The sequence below is a fragment of the Hyaena hyaena genome, unplaced genomic scaffold, assembly GCF_003009895.1.
Source record: "Hyaena hyaena isolate Hyena2069 unplaced genomic scaffold, ASM300989v1 scaffold_178, whole genome shotgun sequence".
Taxonomy (NCBI): domain Eukaryota; kingdom Metazoa; phylum Chordata; class Mammalia; order Carnivora; family Hyaenidae; genus Hyaena; species Hyaena hyaena.
The window spans coordinates 413,852-429,133 of NW_024080807.1; the positions used below are offsets into that span (position 1 = coordinate 413,852).

General features: G+C 35.2%; 1 long non-coding RNA gene across 1 annotated transcript; it reads left to right on the top strand.

The window, feature by feature from the left end:
- Positions 1-11,813: 11,813 nt before the first annotated feature.
- LOC120237224 lies at positions 11,814-14,876 on the top strand. Its single transcript, XR_005529897.1, has 3 exons — positions 11,814-11,904; positions 12,134-12,271; positions 14,804-14,876. It is a non-coding gene; the product is annotated as an uncharacterized LOC120237224 (long non-coding RNA).
- Positions 14,877-15,282: the final 406 nt, after the last annotated feature.

The following is a 15,282-nucleotide window of genomic DNA, read 5'->3' on the forward strand; positions in this document are numbered from 1 at the left end:
GGAATGAAAACTGGTGCAGCCACTATGGAAACCAGTATGGAGGTTCCGCAAAAGGTTAAAAATAGAACTACCCTATAATCCAGCAATTGCTCTACTAGGTATTTATCCAAAGAATACAAAAATGCTAATTCAAAAGGATGCATGTTTCTAGCAACATTATCTACAATAGCCAATTATAGAAATAGCCCAAGTGTCCGCTGACAAATGGATAAAGAAGAGGTGGTATATATACACAATGGAATATCACTCATCCATTAAAAAGAAAGAAATCTTGCCATTTGCAACAACATAGATGGAGCTAGAAAGTATTATGCTAAGTAAAATAAATCAGTCAGACAAACATCATATGATTTTACTTACATGTGGAATTTAAGAAACAAAGCAAATAAGCAATGAGGGAAAAGAGAGGGAGAGAGAGAGAGGTGGGGGGGAGAGGCAAATCAAGAAACAGAGTCTTAACTATAGAAAACAAAGTAGTGGGAGAACAGGTTGGGGGGATGGGTGAAATAGGTAATGAGGATTAAGGAGTAGTGCACTTATTGCAAGGAGCACTGGGTGTTGTATGGAAGTGTTGAACCACTATATTGTAAACCTGAAACTAAAATACACTCTATGTTCATCAACTGGAATTTAAGTTAAAAAAACAATATACAAAAGATTAAACAAGATTTGACTTAAAAAAAAAGATACGGCACTTTTCCGTTATCTCTCATTTTTACCCTTGTAGTATAGCCCCTACTTCTCTCCTGTCTCTCGTTCCCTCCCACCTATTAACTCCTGGAAACTACTAATCTGTTCCCCATTTCACCAGTTTTGTTATTTCAAGAATATTATATAAATGAAATTCTACAGTGTACAACATTTGAGATTGGCATTTTTTAATGTAATATAATTTTTTGAAGATTGATCCAAGTTAGGTGTATCAAGTTAATTTCTTGTTATTGTGAAGTTATATTTGATGGTATGAATATCACAGTGTGTTTAATCATTCATCCATTAAACAGTATCTCCCCTGCACACTCCAGTGTATATTACATAAATTGCTCCTATGAAAATTTGTGTACAAGATTTGTGTGAACATAAATTTTCATTTCTCTGGAATAAATGACCAGGAGTATAATTGCTGAGTTGTATGGCAGTTACATGTTTGGTTTTTGAGAAACCAATAAACTGTTTTCCAGAATAGTTAAATCATTTTATGAGACTGACACGCTGCCCGCTGCGCTAAGAAGGCACTCTAGAATAGTTAAATCATTTTAAATCCCCACCAGCAATGTATAAGTGAGCCAGTTTCTCCACATTCTTACTAGCATTTGGGTTGTCACTATTCTTTTCTTTTAGTAATTTTGATAGATGTGTAGTGCTACCTTATTGAGATTTTCATTTTCATTTTCCCCAATAGCTAATGCTGTTGGTCTTTTTGTGTCCTTATGTGCTATCTGTGCATCCTGTCCACAAACGTGTTTGCCTGTTTTCTAATGGAGTTGTTTTCTAAGTTTTGAGTCTTCCTATATTCTGGATATTCATCTTTTGTTGGATATGTGGTTTGAATTTTGTCTTCTCAGTCTGTAGCTTGTTTTGAGCATCTCAACAAGGTCTTTCTCAGAGCAGAAGTTGTTTTTTTTTTATTATTTTGGTGAAATCAATTGATTAATTCTTTCAGATCATGCTTGTGGTATCAAGTCCAAGAAGTCCTTGCCTACTCTTAGATCCGTAACACTTCTCTTTTCTTTCTAAAAGTATTACAGTTCTACATTTTACGATTAAGTCTATGATCCATTTTGATTTATAGTTTCCAGAAGGTGTGAAGATTAGGCTGAGGTTTGTTGTTTTTTGGGTTTTTTTGTCTTTTGTTTTGTTTTGTTTTGTTTTGTTTTGTTTTTGTCTATGGACATCCAATCACTCCAGTGCCATTGATTGAAAAAGTTATTTTTCCTTCATTGCATTGCTTCTGCTCCCTTATCAAAAATCAGTTGGGTGTAATTGTGTGAAGCTATTTCTGGGTTCTTTATTCTATTGCATTGATCAATGTGTGTATTCCTCCACCACCATCACACAATCCTAATTACTGTCACATTGTAATAAGTCTTGAAATAAAGAAGAGAAATTCCTTCCACTTACTCTTTTTAAAAAGAGTTTTCTAGTTCCTTTGCCTTTCCATATATGTTTTAGAATAATCTTACCTCTAGCTATGCAAAATCTTTGCTGGGATTTTGATAGAAATTGCGTTAAACCTGTATGGGAATTTGGGGAAAATTGACGTCTTTATTACGTTGAGTTTTCTAATTCACAAAGATCGTCTGGGTCTATATTTATTTATATCTTTTTTGATCTCTTTCATCAGCATCTTACATTTTTCAGCATACGTGCTTGTTAGATTTATACCTAAATGTTGTTTTTGTTTAAGTGAACAAAAATAGAACTGTATTTTTAATTTTGGTGTCTGAGTGTTCACTGTTAGGATACAGAATTATGATCCACTTTTACTTTATTATTTTTTAATTTAAAAATATGGGGGAGCGTTTGGGTAGCTCAGTTTGTTAAGCATCTGACTCTTAACTTTGGCTCAGATCATGATCTCACGGTCGTGAGATTGAGCCCCACATCAGGGTCTATGCTGGGTGTGGAGCCTGCTTCAGATTCTGTTTCTCTTCCACTGCCCCTGCCCCACTTGTGTATTCCTTCTTCTTCTCTTTCAAAAAGTGTAATTTCTTTTTACTCAGTCATTTTCCACCTGCAGCTTCTGACACTGCTGCTGACACTACGAATCCTGTTGACCCTGCTGATTCCGTCCAACACAGGGTCCGACAATGTGTGAGACCTACAATGAACTTTTTTACGCTTCTCTAGTATCCTGCAATCTTGATGAACTCACTTATCAAGTCTAGTAATTTTTATAGATTCCTTGGGATTTTCTACAGAGACCATCATATTATCTACAAATATAAACAGTTTAATTTTTTCCTTTATAACCCATGTGGGTTTTTTTTTTAAGATTTTACTTTATAGGGTAGTTTTAGATTCACAAAAAAATTGAGAGGAAGGCACAGACGTTTTCATATACCTCCTGCTTACACACATGCATTGCCTCACCTATTATCAACATCCATCACCAGCAGGTACCTTTATTATAACTGATGAATCTACACTGACATACCATTATCACCCCAAAGTCTATAGCTTTTTTTTTTAACGTTTTATTTATTTCTAGGAGAGAGAGAGAGAGACAGCGTGAGCAGGGAGGGTGAGAGAGAGAGGGAGTCACAGACTGAAACAGGCTCCAGGCTCTGAGCTGGCAGTCAGCACAGAGCCCGACGCGGGGCTCGAACCCACGAACCGCGAGATCATGACCTAAGCGAAAGTCGGACGCTTAACCGACTAAGCCACCCAGGGGCCCCGTCCAAAGTCTATAGTTTACCTTAAAGTTCACTCTTGGTGCTACACAGTCTATTGGTTGGACAAATGTATACTGACTTGGATACATTATTATAGTATCAAACAGAGTATTTTCACTGCTTTAAAAACCCTGTGCTATGTCTATTCATTACTCCATCCCCCAACCCTTGGCAACTACTGACTTTTTTTACTATCACCCTAGTTAGTTATTTATAGGATGTCCTAGTTGCAATTACACAGTACACAGTGTTTTCAAAGTGGCTTCTTTCACTTAGTACTATGCATTTAAGTTTCCTCCATGTCTTCTCATGGTTTGAAAGCTCATTTCTTTTTAGAGGTGAATAATATTCTATTATCTGGATGTACCATAGTTTCTTTAACCATTCACCTCCTTAAGGACATCTTGGTTGCTTCCAAGTTTGGGCAATTATAAATAAAGCTGCTATAAACATCTGTGTAAAGTCTTTGTGTGGACATAAGCTTTAAACTCTTTGGGTAAATACCAAGGAGTGCAATTGCTGGATTGCCTGGTAAGAGTGTGTTTAGTTTTGTAAGAAACTGCCAGAGTGTCTCCCAAAGTGTTGTGCCATTTCATTCTCATCAGCAATGAATGAGAGTCCCTGTGGCTCCACATCCTCATCAGCATCTAATGTTAGTGTTCTGGATTTTGGCCATTCTATTTGATGTGCAACAGTATCTTGTTTTAATTAGCATTTCCCATATGACATATGATATGGAGCGTATTTTCATAGGCTTATTTGCTATCTGTATATCTTGGTGACGTATCTGCTAAGACCTTTGGCCCATTTTTTATTTGGGTTATTTGTTTTCTCACTGCTAAGTTTTAAGAGTTCTTTGTATGTTTTGGGTAGTAGTGTATCAGATATGTCTTTTACAAATATTTTCCCCCAGTCTGTGACTTATCTTCTCATTCTCTTGATATCATCTTGTGTGAAGCAGTTTTTAATTTTAATGAAGTACCAGTTTATCAATTACTCTTTTCATGGATCATCCTTTAGTGTTGTACCTAAAAAGCAATTGCCATACCCAAGATCATCTAGATTTTTCTCCTATGTTATCTTCTAGGAATTTAATACTTTTGCATTTTATATTTATGTCTATAATACACTTTGAGTTGATTTTTTGTGAAGCGTCTAAGGTCTGTGTCTATGTATCTAGATTCACTTTTTTTTTTTTTTTTTGCATGTGGATGTCTAGCTGTTCCAGCACATTTGTGGAAAAGACCATGTTTGCTCCATTGTATTGCCTTTGTTTACTTATCAAAGATCAGTTGACTATATTTATGTGGATCTACTTCTGCGCACTCTATTCTGTGTCATTGATCTATTTACCTATTCTTTCACGAATACCACTCTGTCTTGATTACTGTAACTTTATAGTGAGTCTTGAAGTCAGGTAGTGCCTGTCCTCTAACTTGTTCTTTGATACTGTGTTGGCTTCTCTGGATCTTTTGCGTCTCTGTATAAACTTTAGAACCACTTTACTTATATCTACAAAATAATTCTCTGAGATTTTGATTGGGATTGTACCGAATGTATAGATAAAGTTGAGAAGAACTGACATTTTAACAATATTGAGTCTTTTTGTTCACAAACATGGACTATCTCTTCATTCAGTTCTCTTTTTAAATTTCATTCATCAGAGTTTTGTAGTTTTTCTCATCTTGTACATATTTTGTTAGCATCATACCTAAATATTTTACTTTTGGAGGCGTAATGATCTCCATGGTTTTTATTTCCTTTTCTTGCCATATGGCATTGACTGGAATTTCTAGTTATTACTTGAATAAGAGCACTGAGAGCAGATATCCCTGAATTATTCTTGATCTTAAGTGGAAAGCATTCAAACTTTCATCAAGCCTGTCTTTGCTGCAGGGATTTTGTTTTTGTTTTTGAAAATGTTCTTTATCAAGTTGAGGAATCTCCCCTCTATTCCTAATTTTCTGGGAGATTTTATCATAAATGAATATTGAATTATCGTCAAATGCATTTTATGTGTCAACTGATACTATCATGTGATTTTTGTTCTTCAGCCTATTAATATGATGGATTACATCATTGATTTTCTTTTTTTTTCTTATATAGATTATTGTCAAGTTGGTTTCCATATAACACCCAGTGCTCATCCCAACAAGTGCCCTCCTCTGTGCCCATCACCCCCCTTCCCCTCTCCCCTACCCCCATCAGTCCTCAGTTTGTTCTCAGCATTCAAGAGTCTCTCTCATGGTTTGCCTCCCTCCCTCTCCCCAACTATTTTTCCCCTTCTTCTCCCCCATGGTCCTCCATTAACTTCCTCCTAATCCACTTATACGTGCAAACATATGGTATCTGTCCTTCTCTGCCTGACTTATTTCGCTCAGCATAACACCCTCTAGTTCCATCCATGTTGCTACAAATGGCCAGATTTCATTCTTTCTCATTGCCATGTAGTATTCCATTGGATAGATGAACCACATCTTCTTGATCCATTCGTCCATTGATGGACACTTAGGCACTTTCCATGTTTTGGCTATTGTTGAGAGTGCTGCCATGAACGTTGGGGTACATGTGCCCCTATGCATCAGCACTCCTGTATCCCTTGGGTAAATTCCTAGCAGTGCTATTGCTGGGTCATAGGGGAGTTCAATTGTTATTTTTTTGAGGAACCTCCACACTGTTTTCCAGAGGGGCTGCACCAGTTTACATTCCCACCAACAGTGTAGGAGGGTGCACATTTCTCCACATCCTCACCAGCACCTAGAGTCTCCTGATTTGTTCATTTTAGCCACTCTGACTGGCGTGAGGTGGTATCTCAGTGTGGTTTTGATTTGTATTTCCCTGATGAGGAGGGATGCTGAGCATCATTTCATGTGTCTGTTGACCACCTGGATGTCCTCTTTGGAGAAGTGTCTGTTCATGTCTTCTGCCCATTTTATCACTGGATTATTTGTTTTTTGAGTGTGGAGTTTGGTGAGTTCCGTATAGATTTTTGGATACTAGCCCTTTATCTGATATGTCATTTGTAACTATCTTTTCTCATTCCATCAGTTGCCTATTAGTTTTATTGATTGTTTCCTTTGACGTGCAGAAGCTTTTTATCTTGATGAGGTCCCAATAGTTCATTTTTGCTCTTGATTCCCTTGCCTTTGGGGATGTGTCAAGTAAGGAACTGCTGTGGTTGAGGTCATGGAGGTTGTTTCCTGCTTTCTCCTCTAGGGTTTTGATGGATTCCTGTCTCACATTTAGGTCCTTTATCCATTTTGAGTTTATTTTTGTGTATGTATGAGAAAATGATCTAGTTTCATTCTTCTACATGTTGCTGTCCAGTTCTGCCAGCACCATCTGTTAAAGAGGCTGTCTTTTTTTCCATTGGATACTCTTTCCCGCTTTGTCAAAGATTAGTTGGCCATACATTTGTGGGTCCAATTCTGAGATCTCTATTCTATTCCATTGGTCTATGTGTCTGTTTTTGTGCCAACATCATTGATTTTTCAAATAATAAACTAGTTTTGCATCCTTGAAATAAACCCTGCTTCATTATGACATATCATTATTTTTATATATTGCTGAATTCTATTTGCTAATATTTTGCTAAGGATTTTTGCTTTTATATTAATGAGGGTTATTAGTCCTTACTTTTAATTTTTGTACTACCTTTGTCTTGGTATCAGGGTAATATTAGCTGCATAAAACTAACTCAGAAATGTTTTCTCCTATTCTATTCTTTGTTGGAAAATATTGTGTATAATTGATGTTAGCTGTTAAATATCTGTATAGTTTTAAAATTATAAATTTAATTTCCTTAATAGTTCTAGTTAGTTCTATTGCAATTATTCTAATTATCTATATCATATAGGGTGAGCTGTAGCTTGTGTTTTTTAAGATTTGGTCCATTTTTCCTAAGTTATCAAACTTATTTGTGTAGATTATTGATCTGAGACATCTCCTCTCTCCTAATATAAGCATTTAGTGATATAAATTTTTCCCTCAGAACTGCATTGGCTATGTCCCACAGTTTGATATGTTGTTGCTTTTTTAAATATTCATTCAATTCAATGTATTTTTTTAAAGTTTCCTTGAGACATTCTCTTTGACTTATGGCTATAAATGCGTTGTTTACTTTCCAAATGGTTAGAAGCTTTCCTGTTATCTTTTTGCAATTGGTACCTAGTTTGATTCCAATATGGACTAAGACTACACTTTATATAATTTCAATTATTTTCAATGTGCTGTAGCTTGTGTTACTGCCCAGGATATAGTCTATGTCAGCAAAGTTCCATGAATTCTTGAAAAGAATGTATATTCTGCCAGTGTTGGGGCAGTTTTCAAGCCTGTGAGCTGACGGATGGTGGTGTTGAGTTCTTCTACATATGTGCTGATTTTCTGTCGGGTTGTTTTATCAATTATTGAGAGAAGGATACTGAACTCTCCAACTATAACTGTGGACTCCTTTATGTCTCTTTTCAGTTCTATCAGTTTTTGCTTCCCATATTTTGCTGTATTCTTTGGTGCATATACATTTAGAATTGGTAAGTCTTTTTGGTGAACTGACATTATGTAGTGTCCCTTCATGTATCTGGTAATTTATTTGCTTTAGGTTTAGCTCCCTTCACACCACCATGGTAGATAAAGTGTGGGCATTACCTCACTACTGCTAGATGTGTTTCTGATTTCCCTTTCAGTTACTATTGACTTCTGAGAGAGAAGGGCTCCTTATTACTGGTAGATGTTGGTGAGAATTCAGACTCATCACTAAGCATCCTTTGATGCCATCCTAGAAAAAGGAGTCCATCCTACTGCTCTGCACGTGACTCCAGAGAGTGGGAAAATGACTTCACTACTCCTGGATGGTGGTGAAAATCCTGATGCTTCACTAGGCTTCCCTGTCAATACCCCAATGTTGGAGGGCACTACTCATAGCATGATGATGGTGGAAGTCTAGACTTCCCTGTTGGCATTTGCAGGCATGGATGGGGGTGGGGCCATATTGTTGTTTTCCTGTGGTATGTAGCTAAAGCACAATTGTTATTTTCTAAAAGTTTTCTTTCTTGCTAGACTTTTCTATTCCAGACCCTTTAGCTAGGTAGAGCAGACTTTGGTTGTGGCTTTTTTGGTCTGTATCCACTTGTATTTCTTAGTTACCAGTTTCTTTAGTTCCAAGTCTGGGATATATGAGGCAAAAATAAAATACAAGGAATTCACCACTGTGTCATTTATTAGATTCTGAGATCCCTAGTCAGTCTACCTTCTTCTCTTATCTTTCAGCCTTCTTATATTTGTTTGTATGATTTTTATTCCTCCTATAGCAGGAGGAATAAGGAAAAACATATCTACTCCATCTTCTTGGGAGTGGAAGTCTCTTCTTACTGAAATTTTAATTGAACTCTTACCTCCCTCTATAAGCATCTGCATTTTAAAGAGATAGTTTGAAATCAGCTCCACTGACTGTATTACTTCACTATAAAATGATCTCTCTCTATATATTCTTAGATTTTAAAAAATACGAATCATCTTAACTGCAATCAAGAAAGATTACCCTGTTGTCTTTGGGAGGATTCTACTGGATCAGTGATGCATAATCACAGACAAGCCCTGAACCATGCATATACAGCATCTTCTAATCTAATATGGCAAATTCAGCCAATATGTAAGATGCATATTATTAGCTGGACTTTCAGAAAATGATTTGAAGAAGGGGATAAAAGAAAAACAGAAAAAATTTTAATCATGAAACTTATAATAGACTAAATTGTAGGTAGGGGAAAGTGCAACTTCTAGCAGCACCTTTGGGAAAGGTTTTGTGCCAATGCACAAAAGTTTCCTTGCTCACCTGCAGAGCAGAAAATTTCTAGTGTTTGAGGGGGCACTACTTTAAAATACATATCTTTGATGTCATTATACATTTGAACCAATTTTAATATAAGAAAATATTATTTATTTAACATCAAAAAGTAGCCCTGAGCATGCTAAGAAGCAAGTCAATGGTCCTAGACCTATTTCCACAATTTTTTTCTTTTAAAAATACTTTTCTAACTGTATAATTATTTTATTACAGCAGAGCATAGGGTTTTCAGTTAATATCTATGGAAGAATACTTGAAAGTTGAAAAAAATCTATCTTTTTAAGTTTTGAAAGAGCAATTACTATTTTATTATAAGAAAAGAATAGCTAAATTCTTCACACATATCTAAATGACTTTGTACCAAGTAGGAACTGAAAAAGCCATGACAAATTAATTGATGTGTGATTTGATTCTGACTGCCAACTGCCAACTTTCACTAGGCCTGTACCTCCAATATTGTGCTTTGGAATGACAGTATGGCCATGATAGAAGGAAGGGAAGAAGGGAAAAAAGGGGGGAGTAAGGAAGCAGGGGAAAAGGGTAGAATGACAGAAAGGCAAAAGGAAGGAAATAAGGAAGGCGTGAGGAAGGGAGGGAGGGAAGAAGGGAAAAAAAAGAGAATGAAAGAGAAAAAACAATTCAAATAATTAGCATTAGTAGGGAAAACTAATATTTTTCATGCATATACCTCATTGGTTCTACCTTAAGATACAAGGAAAATAAAAAGCACTGGATTTGTTTGTTTGTTTGTTTTGCCTTCTCCAATTTCATTTCCATTCATCTGGTAATAGTACCCCAGTTTTGCTTTAGAGATCTGTGCTTCCTAAAGGATGTGGTAAGCCCATTACCCAAGCTAGGTCAGTCAGTATGTATAATACAGAATGTTGAAAACTTTAATCAGACACAATAAAACAACAATATTTGTTTTTACCTAAAATTTTGTTCATTAGCCTCATTCAACTAAAATATAAAGTCTATAATCATCTTGAATAAAACCCATCTGAATCTGATTGAGTGATAACCATGGCCTTTCAAAATATCCACCAGTATTTGCTTGACAATGCTCAGGGTTCCACATGGATTTCATATCCATATGAATGTTTACTGCTTGAAAAATGACTTTCTCCTTGAAAAAATTCAACCAGACTGGTCAAGACAAATGTGCTCTTAAAACAGTTAAGGCAATTGGTCTGCCTTAAATGGCACAGGCTACAGTTTCACAAACCACTGTTAGAATTCTCTACTGGATAATTTAAATAGGTAGGCTGTTCATGAGACTTGCATATAATTTGCACTATGTTGCAGGGGAATGTTTGTGGTCTTCTGTAGGCTATTTTATAACATTTTCCAAAAACCTTCTAAGAAATCATATCCACAGAAGATATTACTTGAAGGTACTTGTATCAGCCTTTGATAGGTTACTTTGAAGGTAAATGTATCAGCCTTTGATTAAAGGGAAAAGCATTTCTATTGAAATACAGTAAAGAATAGAAAAACATATAACTTCTAATGGACTGAAGGCACATTCTACATTCACGCTGAAAACTGGATTATGTCAGCTTAAAAATTGGAACCAGGGTATACATTAGAGTTAAAACTTCTGGAAACTTCCATGGTTTTCTTTCAGAACTATGTTAACTGAGTATGATAATGTAAAAATTTGGGTTGAGGGAAAACATACTCAGTTATTAGGCATATAATTTCATATTAAGTATTTACTATGATTAGTACCTACTACAGCCTGAGGATTTTTAGCAATATCTCTAACAGTTAGATAAATGTGCCTTTGCATGGGACAAACTAACACATAGAAATTAATTAAATCAATGGTTTCTAACCCACCTTTGTTTGTACTCTGTCAGTATCACATATTGGTGCTTCTTCTCCGCATTAAGCAGAGCAATCACCTTAAAGCCCGTGAGATCCAGCCACTTTTTGGTCATCAAGGCAAATGTTTGCATCTGAAATGTCACTTCAAAGTGAAAAATGTGATTTGTGACATCTGTCACTACAAATACATTTCTAAATAGCTTTCTGATTCCTTACATAATGTAAGCAAAGTAGAAAATACATTTTCTATAAATCACCAGAATAAAGTGTGAATGAAATACAGTTTCAGGATAAAAGTACTTTTGGACCATACATATTCCAGTATAAAGCTCTCATGACTAGATGTTAAAGAACAGAATCAGAATCTAGGTTTCTGGAAAACTGTTCTACCTTAACACACTACCCCTTCAAAATAACTAATACATCAATAATACAGAAATAAAATCATAAAATACCTACACTCACTGAACTTAGAAAAGTGACAGTTTTAATTTCAGAGCTTACTTTTCCATTTAATTTTTATAATAAACACATACCATAGTTGCAAAAACTTTTGTAAATATGCCTGGGTGGTGTTTTATTGAATTGGATGTTCCATAGTTTAGAAAATGGTTTCTATTTTTGGTCTAATTTTAGAGTGAAATCCTCCAGACTTAAATATTTTACACTGATGCCTGAAAATAAAATCATTTTGTCTTTCATCTCTTGTGACTTTAGGAGTGCAGGATTCATTCTACTTACACTTTTTCAGGAAGAATCTTAAGAAAATCTCAATGGCAAAGCGCGAACAAGCAAAAGAACTGCCAATAATGGGAAAAGAGCTATCCTTATGATGTTGTAAGTCTCAGAGCCAAGGACTAAGTCTTGGATATTTTAGGATTGGTTCATCCAAATATCGGATGTGAAGAAGTCTTCAGGTTCACATTTTTCCTGGATTAGCCAGTCTTTGACTCTTTATCCTTATATAGAAATGGCTGGACTGGTCACATTTTAAAAAGAAATGAAGAAAAATTTTTTTCAGGCCAAATCAAATTTTATGTTTCTGTTTCTCCCAAATTATTTTCAGATGCAAGAAAAAGCAAACCACACAGAAGAACTGCACAGTGCAGTGAAGCTGGAATGCAAGTCTTCATCAGAAGGGAGGGAACAAACTGGATAATTTAACCACAAAATATGTGAACCACAAACAAGTGTAAACACACAGGTAGACACAACACACGTACACACACACACGCGCACACACACTAACACAGGTCTGCCCTTTTCCTGGGAATTTTCATCAGTGTAGTTTTTTAAAGAAAGCTAATTAACATCCCAGTAAAAGTATATAAAAATTTCATATTTTCCTCCACGTTTAAATGCTTGGCTTTACAAATATTGTGAATATTCAAAAAACAAAGCAAAAGAAAGCCCAAAAATAATATAAAATACAAGCCACGGAATTCAGGTTTTTATGATCTGACCATATACAGCTGATTAACATAAAAAATAAGTTACTATGCCTCAAGTCTTCCTCTAGGATCCAGGCTCTGAATTTTTTCCTAAAATATAGGTATTTTTTAGCATTCATTGTCTTTTCCCCCCTCTACAATTTAGGCTCATTTGTGTAGAAGACAGAAAATTTCTCCCAAATAAAGTAGGGATAAAAACACCCATCAGGTTGCCTTGTTCTTGGCTGCAAACAAGTTAAAACTAGGCAATTAAAGTATAGTGGCCTGATATCAAATTGTAGTTTCTCTGCTGGTTGCCATTAATTTTTAAAAATTGGTAGTTATGCATAAATTATAGATATTTAACAATATTTTGACTTTCTAATTTTCTCAGATAACTAACATTTTCATTGGGCAATGAAATCTCTTTCAGGCATCTTTATAGTAAAATGAGAAATGTTCAATGAATTCCAAATCCTTAGGGAAAATAGTGACATCTTACACTTATGACTTTGTAGTTAGTTTTCAAAGGTTTTGTAAGATTATATAATTGATTCCATTCATTTCTTCTTTATTCCTTCATTGTCTTATACGCGCCAGGTATGGGATTAGATCAGGGATTTCTACATTCATATCATAGCACATATCCATAAAGAGCTTTCATTTGTCTGCAGGTAAGCAGGTAATTTAAAAGATGACTGGGTACTTTTATTTTTGAAAATATGGTAGGATAGTTGTCCAGAAAAACTCTTTCAGAAAATAATACCTAAAACTACCGAATAAGTGTTTGTAAAATAATATATTTTTGTATTACTTGTCTAAACTGATGAGAAAGACAAGGGAATCTTGATGGGTAGATAGTAAGAGGTTAGTAGATTAGTTCCAAAATCATTGTTCGCCTTGAGGGCATCTGCCATACTTGGTGACCCACACCTGCATGGGCAAAGTAGAGACAAAGTCTGGAGTCTATGCAAGGGGAGATATCAGAGAAAAAAAATCCAAACCAACAGCCTGAAAATGGTAACATCTCAGTAAATGAACTAGGAAAGAGTAGTCTCAGAAGGAGATTAAAGCCATACAAACAACTGTGAATGAGAATCACCAAAATAATCAAACTCAAAATATTGTAGCTTTTGAAAAGACATGCACAGACTATGAAACGAATATCAGCCACATCTTTCAAGAAGCAAGACATCAAGATGATCAAGAACAAGAAATTTTTCAAAAGTCACTAGATGCACGTGAAAAAAAAGAACCAAATAATGAATCTAAAAATAAAGGCATTAGGCAGAATATAGTACTGAGACAGAGTTTAAAAATATGAACTAGAGTTAAGCAAAACAGAAGATAGAGAAGGTGATTGATGTTTCAGGTGGAGAAAGAGAGATAGAGATAGAGAGACAGAGAAGAGAGAAAGAATGTAAACAAGGAAACATTCAAATTGTTAATGATTTGGAATTTTCAACTATCACTGATAGATATCAACTTTTAGCTTTAGGAAGTCCAAATATAAAAAACACATCTAGATATATTGTCAAGCATAACACCAAAGACAAAAAGAAGATCCTAAAAGAGAAACAAGATAAAATAATTTCAAATAAAAATTAAACCAAAGCAGACTTCTCAATAATAACACTGGAAGCCAAAATATCTTCAAAGCTCTGAAATTAAAGAAATGTCAGCTTAGAATTTTATACTCAGTAGAACTATCTTTTGGGAATAAGGATGAAATGAAAACATGTTTCATATTCCAAAGAAAAAATATTTGAAATATAGAATACTGGAATTTGAGACATAATCTAAATTATAAAAATAATCTCCTGCATTTTGTTCTGCTTTATAATTTACAATATATTCTCTCACTTCTTTTCCCACTTGAGCTATATAGTAATGCAGTGATACTCTTGCCCCAAATAAGAAGTTATGTCTTCCTAAAGTTGGAAAACAAGTGTTTAAAATGACAAAAATAATATGTAATCAATCCAGCTGACTTGGAAAGCACTGAAAAACATGTAAAATCATCCAGTATCTCATTCCTCAAAGATAACCACTATTAGTTAATATTTTGTTCCAAAATCTTCCTATAATTTTCCACACAGATGTCTTTTTATAGTGCATTTTCCGTTGAAAATAGATTATAAGCATATTACTATGCCAATCATTTTTTCCCTATGACACTTTTATTTTTTTAATGATAGATAGCCTTTATCACATGAATCTTGCTTAATCATTGAAACACTACTTAGCTACTGTGATAGTTTAGATTATTAAACAGCAAATATTTGCTTTTCTCCCCCTGATTGCAGATGACTTTCTAACACTGTTGATGTCAGGCTTGGCCATGCAATTTATTTTGGCCAATGGAAATTAACGAGTTTTATGCAGAGATGATAATTGTGCTTGCCCAAATTGGTTTGGCTCTAATGCCTTGATGACTCACTGTAGATAGACGCTGGTTCTCTCAGCTTGGGCCCCCAAATAAGCACATCTGGAACAGATTTGAACCCAAACTGGACCTTGGAGCCAAATACAGTCACCAGAGAGCAGCCCAGTCAAGCCTCGTCTAAATCAGCCAATCACAGTTGATCTGCAGACACATGAGCATTAGAATAAATGCTTGCTATTGCAGATAGCTGAGTTTGGAGACGCTTTTTTACATGCATTACTGTGTCAACATCTGATGAATACAACTGGAAGTGAATACAATACAACTGATTGCTGAGGCTATGGCTTATAGTACTATGTTGAACAGCAGTGGTGAGATTTTTTTTTTTTATGGTTTTGC